The sequence below is a fragment of the Aegilops tauschii genome, chromosome 3, assembly GCF_002575655.3.
Source record: "Aegilops tauschii subsp. strangulata cultivar AL8/78 chromosome 3, Aet v6.0, whole genome shotgun sequence".
NCBI lineage: Eukaryota > Viridiplantae > Streptophyta > Magnoliopsida > Poales > Poaceae > Aegilops > Aegilops tauschii.
In genome coordinates, this window is record NC_053037.3 from 515291861 (window position 1) to 515300008 (window position 8148).

An 8148-nucleotide genomic window follows, 5' to 3' on the forward strand; every position below is an offset into this window, starting at 1 on the left:
GAGTGGGCCCAGAGATACCTCTCCGTTTACACGGAGTGACAAATCCCAGCCTCGATTCGTGCCAACCCAACAGACACTTTCGGAGATACCTGTAGTGCACCTTTATAGCCACCCAGTTACGTTGTGACGTTTGGTACACCCAAAGCATTCCTACGGTATCCGGGAGTTGCACAATCTCATGGTCTAAGGAAATGATACTTGACATTAGAAAAGCTCTTAGCAAACGAACTAAACGATCTTGTGCTAGGCTTAGGATTGGGTCTTGTCCATCACATCATTCTCCTAATGATGTGATCCCGTTATCAACGACATCCAATGTCCATGGTCAGGAAACCGTAACCATCTATTGATCAACGAGCTAGTCAACTAGAGGCTTACTAGGGACATGGTGTTGTCTATGTATCCACACATGAATCTGAGTTTCCTATCAATACAATTCTAGCAAGGATAATAAACGATTATCATGAACAAGGAAATGTAATAATAACCAATTTATTATTGCCTCTTGGGCATATTTCCAACAATTCCGACATCGGAAAGGTTCCGAGTGATTCGGGTATTTTTCGGAGTACCGGAGAGTTACGGGAATTCGTATTGGGCCTTAATGGGCCATACGGGAAAGGAGAGAAAGGCCCCAAAGGGTGGCCGCACCCCTCGCCATGGACTAGTCCAAATTGGACTAGGGAGGGGGGCGCCCCCTTCCTTCTTTCTCCTTCTCCCTTCCCTTTTCCTACTCCAACAAGGAAAGGAGGAGTCCTACTCCCGGTGGGAGTAGGACTCCCCCCTTGGCGCGCCCTCCTCCTAGGCCGGCCGCCTCCCCCCTTGCTCCTTTATATACGGGGGCAGGGGGGCACCCCATAGACACAACAATTGATCATTGATCTCTTAGCCGTGTGCGGTGCCCCCCTCCACCATATTACACCTCGATAATATCGTAGCGGTGCTTAGGCGAAGCCCTGTGTCGGTAGAACATCATCATCGTCACCACGCCGTCGTGCTGACGAAACTCTCCCTCAACACTCGGCTGGATCGGAGTTCGAGGGACGTCATCGAGCTGAACGTGTGCTGAACTCGGAGGTGCCGTGCGTTCGGTACTTGATCGGTCGGATCGTGAAGACGTACGACTACATCAACCGCGTTGTGTTAACGCTTCCGCTTTCGGTCTACGAGGGTACGTGGACAACACTCTCCCCTCTCGTTGCTATGCATCACCATGATCTTGCGTGTTCGTAGGATTTTTTTTTGAAATTACTACGTTCCCCAACAAAAACACGGTACAAGCCGCTGAGCGAGTTCATCCTCTTGATTCTCTTCCCCAAGTTGAATTTATTTCTGGTGTTTTCCCACTTGGTCTTGCCATCAACATAACCAAAATAAGATATATTCAACAGTAAAGATAATTGATGTTCATGACCAATTGATCACGAACTCCACAAGTGAAAACATAATCAAATGAAATGCTTACAGCAGCAGCAAGAACATTCGGCGTCTTGTAGGCTCCATGCGCCGAGACCGAGAGTATAAATAAATTTACACATACAACGAGTTTCCACAATAAAAAGAGACTTGAGTGATTTTTATTAAGGTGTCTTTTGGCAATTTAAGAATCAGCACAGCCTATACATGAGATTACGACAATAAGTAAACATCAAAAACACAATACTATAAGTCTACATTCATAAATTCAGTGCTATAAGTATTCATCTAGGTAAAAAGCAAACATCTAACCGTAATACCTGTATGCCGCTGCCACTTGCCAGATTTCCATAGGCAACCTTCTCCGTCTACCTGTAATTTTCTAGTGCGTCCTTTAAGCCAGCAGCCGGACTGCCGCCCGTCCGTTGCAACTCGTCGGTCTCTGCCACGCGAGAGAAGAATGAGGGGGTGCGGAAGTACAGGATACGGGGAGAAGATGGGTTGGATCGAGGATAAGGAGATGGCAATACCTGGGCCGTCGTTCGTCGCTGCTGTCGATGCGGCGCTCCTGTTCGTCGCCCCTGCCACGTTGAGTACCTCGTGGACTCGGTGAAGAAGAGATGAGATGTAGATCCACCGTTCCAATCTAGTATAGAAGTCTGGCTGCAGTGTGTTGCCGCTCAAGGTCGACGTAGGCGGGAGGAGGCCGGCGGCGGCGATTCGTCTCTGCATAGACACGGGATCGAGAGCGAGGGATCTGGCGGAAGGGGTGGGAAGTGGGAGGTGGGAGTTTTTTTAACATCAATACAGACACAAGCGCTCATATACACACGCATACATTCATCCCTATGAACGCATACACGCACACCCTACCCCTATGAGGACCTCTGAAAGACTGAGCCGGCATATCTTCTTGAAATTTACGAAGTCACCGTAGGCACCTCGTCGTCGACGGGAACGTCTCCTCCCACTGAATGCGCATCGCCGGAAATTCTGAAATAAATCCAGGAATAATTGCGAGCACCAGGATTTGAACCCTGGTGGGCTGGAGATACCACAGTCCCTCTAACCATCCAACCACAGGTTGGTTCGCGGGAGGTGGGAGTTGGGGCGTGCGTACGTGTGGGTTTTTTATTTTCTTTTTTCTATCATGCGCGGAGGGGTTGCGAGGAGGTCTGATTTTTTAGTTCGCGGGCAGAAGTTATGTACGAGACTGGAACAGAGGTTGAACCATCACGACGTTTGATTCTGATTTAATAGTAGAGATAATGTAACAACTACATGGTACATGTGCACTGTCTATGAGTTGAGTGATGTACTCTTGTTATAAGATGCACAAATAGTGTGAAATTGAACTTTGCACTTGATTATTTTGTGCTAAATCCGCGCAACGAGTGAACCCACTGGACAAATTTTTGCAATGAGTCAATGAGTGAATTCCGTTGGCTAAAGTTTCTGGCTCCACCCTAAGACCGCGTCCATAGTAGTAGAGAGTTCACAAAAATGAATTTTATCACAGATAGATAGTACTACGATTCATCATAGATAGAGAGTTTTCACGTTGTACAAATATCACAGCTAAGCCAAACCAGCCGTACCGGAACTTACCAAAGTCCAGGTTCACACTTCAAAAAAAAAAAAATCCAGGTTCACCTAAAAAAAAACCGAAGTCCAGGCCTGGCTCACCGACAACTGGGCCCACCGCTACAACGTAAACCCTCTTCATTTCGAACTCGGACTTGAATCCTCTCCGGCGCGTCTTCTTGCGGCTACTTCCGCCCTAAACTTGACCCCCGCGCTATCTCTTTCTTGCTCCTCCCGGTCTCCCGATCGATCGGTTCCCCTCCATGATCTCGTCTCGTGCGCCCCGATCTGCTCCGGCCATGGACGCCACCGCCCACCCCCGCTCCCTGGCCTCGGGCGGACCCGCCGCTGCCCTCCCCGGAGCCTGCGCGTCCTCCCGCGTCCGGATCAACCCCGCCTGCGTCGCCAAGCCCACCGCCGCTGCCAAGAAGCCGAAGCGGCCTGCAGGATCGCTCGACCACGGGGATCGGCCGGCGAAGAGCGTGCGTGGAGCTTCCGGCGAGGTCGCGTCCGCTGCCGCTGCCGCAGCCAGGAACAAGAATCGCCCGGGTCCCAGTCCAGTCAGCGGCGTCGAAGTCGAACCCCTCCGCGTGACAAAGAACCAGACCAGCGCCTCGCCGACTCAGCCTCCCGAGATCACGGCGCCACCCAAGCCGCCAGCTTCCAGCATGCGCGAGCTCCTCGGGAAGGCTCGCCTTGCCGAGAACCAGAGCAGCACCTCGTCGCCGAGGCCCCTAGCCTCCTGCAGCATGCGCGAGCTCCTCGAGAAAGCCCGTCTCGCCAAGGCTCGTATTGCCGCTGTTGATGCCGAGGCCGAGGCCATCCACCGGCGCGAGATGGAGCGACGGAGGGCTGAGGCCCGCCGGGAGCGGGAGCAGATGGTTCAGACGGTGGAGTTCAACGACCCTTTCATTGATTTCTGGGACGTGTTCAAGTGAGGCCATGGATCCATCTCGGTGCAGAGGATCGATTCGGTCGAAGAAGTAAGTTAAGCTTGATTAATTAGTCTGACCATACAGGTGTGGGTGATTACAGGCTCGGTTAGCCCTAATCTACTGAATCGCTGGCAGTTTTTTTTGTTAGTGCGAGTGCAATTCCCCCTTCTGATTATGCAATTAGTGATTTAATACAGCAGTTATTATTCACTCGATTAAACATCATGCGTGTCTCATATCAACAGAGGAGACTTGTCTAATTTACAGATACATTTGATCGATGCATTAGTAGAAAACAGGGCTTTCGTTTGGGCATGGCAAGCTCATTAGTCCCGGTTCAGTTACGAACCGGGACCCATGGGGCATTCGTCCCGATTCGTGAGCCCAGGGGGCCGGCCGGGGCCTCGTGGGCATTGGTCCCGGTTCGTATGGAACCATTTGTCCCAGTTCGAGGCACGAACTGGGACTAATGGGCCTCGCTCCTGGCCCACAACCATTGGTCCCGGTTCTTGGCTTGAACCGGGACAGAAGGCCCGGATTTAGTACCGGTTCTAGCCACGAACCGGGACAAATGAGTGCCTATATATACCCCATCGCCGCAGCAGAGCACTCCACAGTGCTCTATTTTTTTTGGCCGTCGAGGGGAGGGCATTTGGGTGCTCTAGCTCACCTCCTATGCACATGAGGTGTTCGATGAAATGTCTGAGCCACACTACTTAATCTTTCTCCTCTCGAAACTCGACCTCCGAGCTCCATTTTCCCCGAGATTTGTCTAGGTTTAGCGGTCCGTCACGTCCCGTCCCCGTCTTCACCGCCGTCGATCGCCCGCGCCGATCTCGTCGCCAGCACCACCGTGGTGAGCCTCTTATTCTTATCTTCTTTCTGAAAGAAAAAAATTCTTACTTTAGATAGATACTTGTCTAATTTTGTTACTTTTATTATTCCTTCTTATTACATAGTGCGATGGTTTTGGTATCCGCCCCCGTCGGCCCTCGTCCTGTCTATGATTCGGATGTGGTATATATTATCTTTTTATAACTATTTGGTTCATTTATTGTTTATGACAATTATGCCGACCAACGTGACATAGATTTTATTTATCTAGGAGGTGGTTGAACCGGAAATTCTAACCGACCCTATTGTCGAGAGGTTAAATTTAGTTGAAGAAAAAAACAATTACTTGAAGGAAAAAATAAAAAAAATTGAGGAGGAGAAGATGATATTGGAGTTGCATGTTGCGGATGTCGTCGATGATCACAAGATCAAGATGGATGCAATGCGGTTGAAGATAGAAAGATTAGAAAATATGCCATTCATACCGAGGCTTGGTATCATTATGCAGTTGGATCAATTGTTACCTTGGTTGCGATTATGATCGCATTTGTTGTTGCATTGAAATGTTTTACATAATTTCAATGTATGGTTTAATTAGATGCTCTGGAGAGCTATATATATGTTGTTCAATGAGAACTATGTATGTACTTTGGTTCTAATGTGATGATGAACTTTTATTAATTTGGTCACTTATCTATTCATGAGAGCTATATGTTGCCTTCAATTTCAGATCTTATAGCTCAGAATAACCAGTAAATGCATGAAAAATAACAAATGAAGTCAGAAAGGGTTGAAAATTATTGATGTGGCTTTGAATGGTGCATTTTGAACACAGAGAAACTATGGAGTTCAAGTAAGTTCAAAAAAATGAAATCCCTTTATAGCAGACGAGTTTCCGTATGAAACCCTGATACTTCGAAAGAGATTGTCCGTTTTGTACACGAAGTGCATCCAGTTTTTGCCGTAACCCTCTCTACGTTCTTGCACATGCTATGTGGGTGAAATGATGATACCATGCCGACTTTTAACCTTTTCAGAGTTGATTTGAAATGTTTTTCAATTTCAGGGTTTTATAGCTCAAAATAATCAGTAAATGCATGAAAAATAACAAGTGAAGTCAAAAAGGATTGAAAATTGATGATGTGGCTTTGAATGGTGCATTTTGAATACAGAAAAACTATGGAGTTCAAGTAAGTTCAAAAAAATGAAATCCCTTTGTAACAGACGAGTTTCCGAATGAAACCCTGATACTTCGAAAGAGATTGTCCGTTTTGTACACGAAGTGCATCCAGTTTTTGCCGTAACCCTCTCTACTTTCTTGCACATGCTATGTGGGTGAAATGATGATACCATGCCAACTTTCAACCTTTTCAGAGTTCATTTCTAATGCTTTTCAATTTCAGGGTCTTATAGCTCAAAATAAACAGTAAATGCATGGAAAATAACAAATATCATAAAAAATAAATAAGTAATTAGAAACAGAATAAAATAAACATTAATAAAATATATAAATAGAAACAAAATAAAATAAACTTTAATAACATAAATAAAATTTATGAAACTAAAATTATCAATGTATTTTCTGTTCAAAACATTATAAGCAACCTCTAGTATTACTGAAACTAAAATTATATAAAATTGATGCAACTAAAGTTATCAAAGTTTTTTCTGTTCAAAATCATTAAAAGCAAAAAGAATTTTCATAAAGAACTTTTTTTGTTAGAAACTTTAATAGCAAAAAGAATTATCATAAAATAAAATAAATAAGTAATTAGAAACAAAATAAAATAAAATAAAATAAATAAGTATTTTGTGGTAAGTAGAAACAAAATAAAATAAATAAAGCAAAAAAGAAAAGAAATAAACTGGGAAAAATTAAAAAAACGCCACCTACTGGGCCACCACGGCCTGAATACGACTAGAAACCCACCCATGGGCCAGGATTCAGGCCCGTAGAAGGCCCAATAGGCCCACAGGCAGATACAGTGTGTTTAGGCCCGAAAGCCTGCATTTGAGAGGAGCTCGAGAGGGCAGCGGGAGTGGGGCTTATAAACCACTCTCGAGCTCCCTCAGCTAGCGAGGTGGGACTAAACTTTCGTGCCGCGATGCGGGCAGAACAAGGCCTTTAGTCCCGGTTGGTGCCACCAACCGGTACTAAAGGCATACATTGGTACCGGTTCGTGGCACCAACCGGTACCAACGCCCCCCTTTAGTCCCGGTTTGTGCTACCAACCGGGACCAAAGGCCTCTGCTTCCCGCCCTTTGGACTGCTGAAAAGAGGCCTTTGGTCCCGGTTGGTGGCACCAACCGGGACTGAAGGTGGGCTTTGGTACCGGTTTGTGCCACGAACCGGGACTAAAGCTTTTCCTATATAAGCCAGCACTTAGCATTTTTTCAGATTTCATCGCCAGTTGCCGCCCGACGACGCCGACCCTCCTCGACGCCGCCAGGCTGCCCCGCCGTCGTCGCCCGTGCCCCCGAGCCCACGCCGACGCCGTCCGCCGCCTTCGAGCCCACGCCGTCGCCGGCCGCGCCCCTGCGCCACGCCCCGCGCCGTCCCGCCCGACGCCGTCGCCGCCCCGCACCGCCCCTGCCCCGACGCTGCCTCCTCGTCGCCGTCGCCGCGCACCCTGTGAGCGCCGCCCCGATCCCCTCTTCCTCCTCCCTGTAATGGCCACCGCCGCTGCCGCCGCGCCGCCGCGGCCCCTAGCTAGCTATTATATATGTGTAGTTTAGATTTGTAATTTAGTTGTATTAATTTGGATGTGTAGTTAGATGTGTAGTTAATTTAGTTGTTGTAATTTAGATGTGTAGTTTAGATTTTTTTGGTGATATTATTATTGAATATGCAAATGTTTGTATGTTCATATATATGCAAAGAATATATCAATTTTTTCATAGAATGTTTATGATTTTTTTCTGTTGTAATTTTGTTCATAGAATTTTTATGATTTTTTTTGTTCATAGAATTTTCTTTGTCTATTTATGTATATGTTCATATTGTGTAGGAATCTGAAAATTGTGTATGATCAAAGTCATTTATGTATGTTCATATTTAGAAGAAAAAGAAGGAGAGAAAAAATGAAAATAAGAAGAGGAAGAAGGAGAAGAAGAAGAAGAATAAGAAGAAGAGGAGAGGAAGAAGAGGAGAAATAAATAAGAAGATGAAAAAGAAGAAAAAAAAAGAGTAGTAGAAGAAGAAGAAATAGAGGAGAAGAAGAAGGAATAGAGGAGAAGAAGAGAAAATAGAATAATATATTATTCTATTTCTTCGTCCCGCGCCCGCCTAAGCCCGGCCCGCATTAGAGGGGAAGATTAGCAAAGCGGATTTTTTTTTCTTTTTTTCTTCGATCTCCTCCTCTATTCCTTTCTTCTTCTC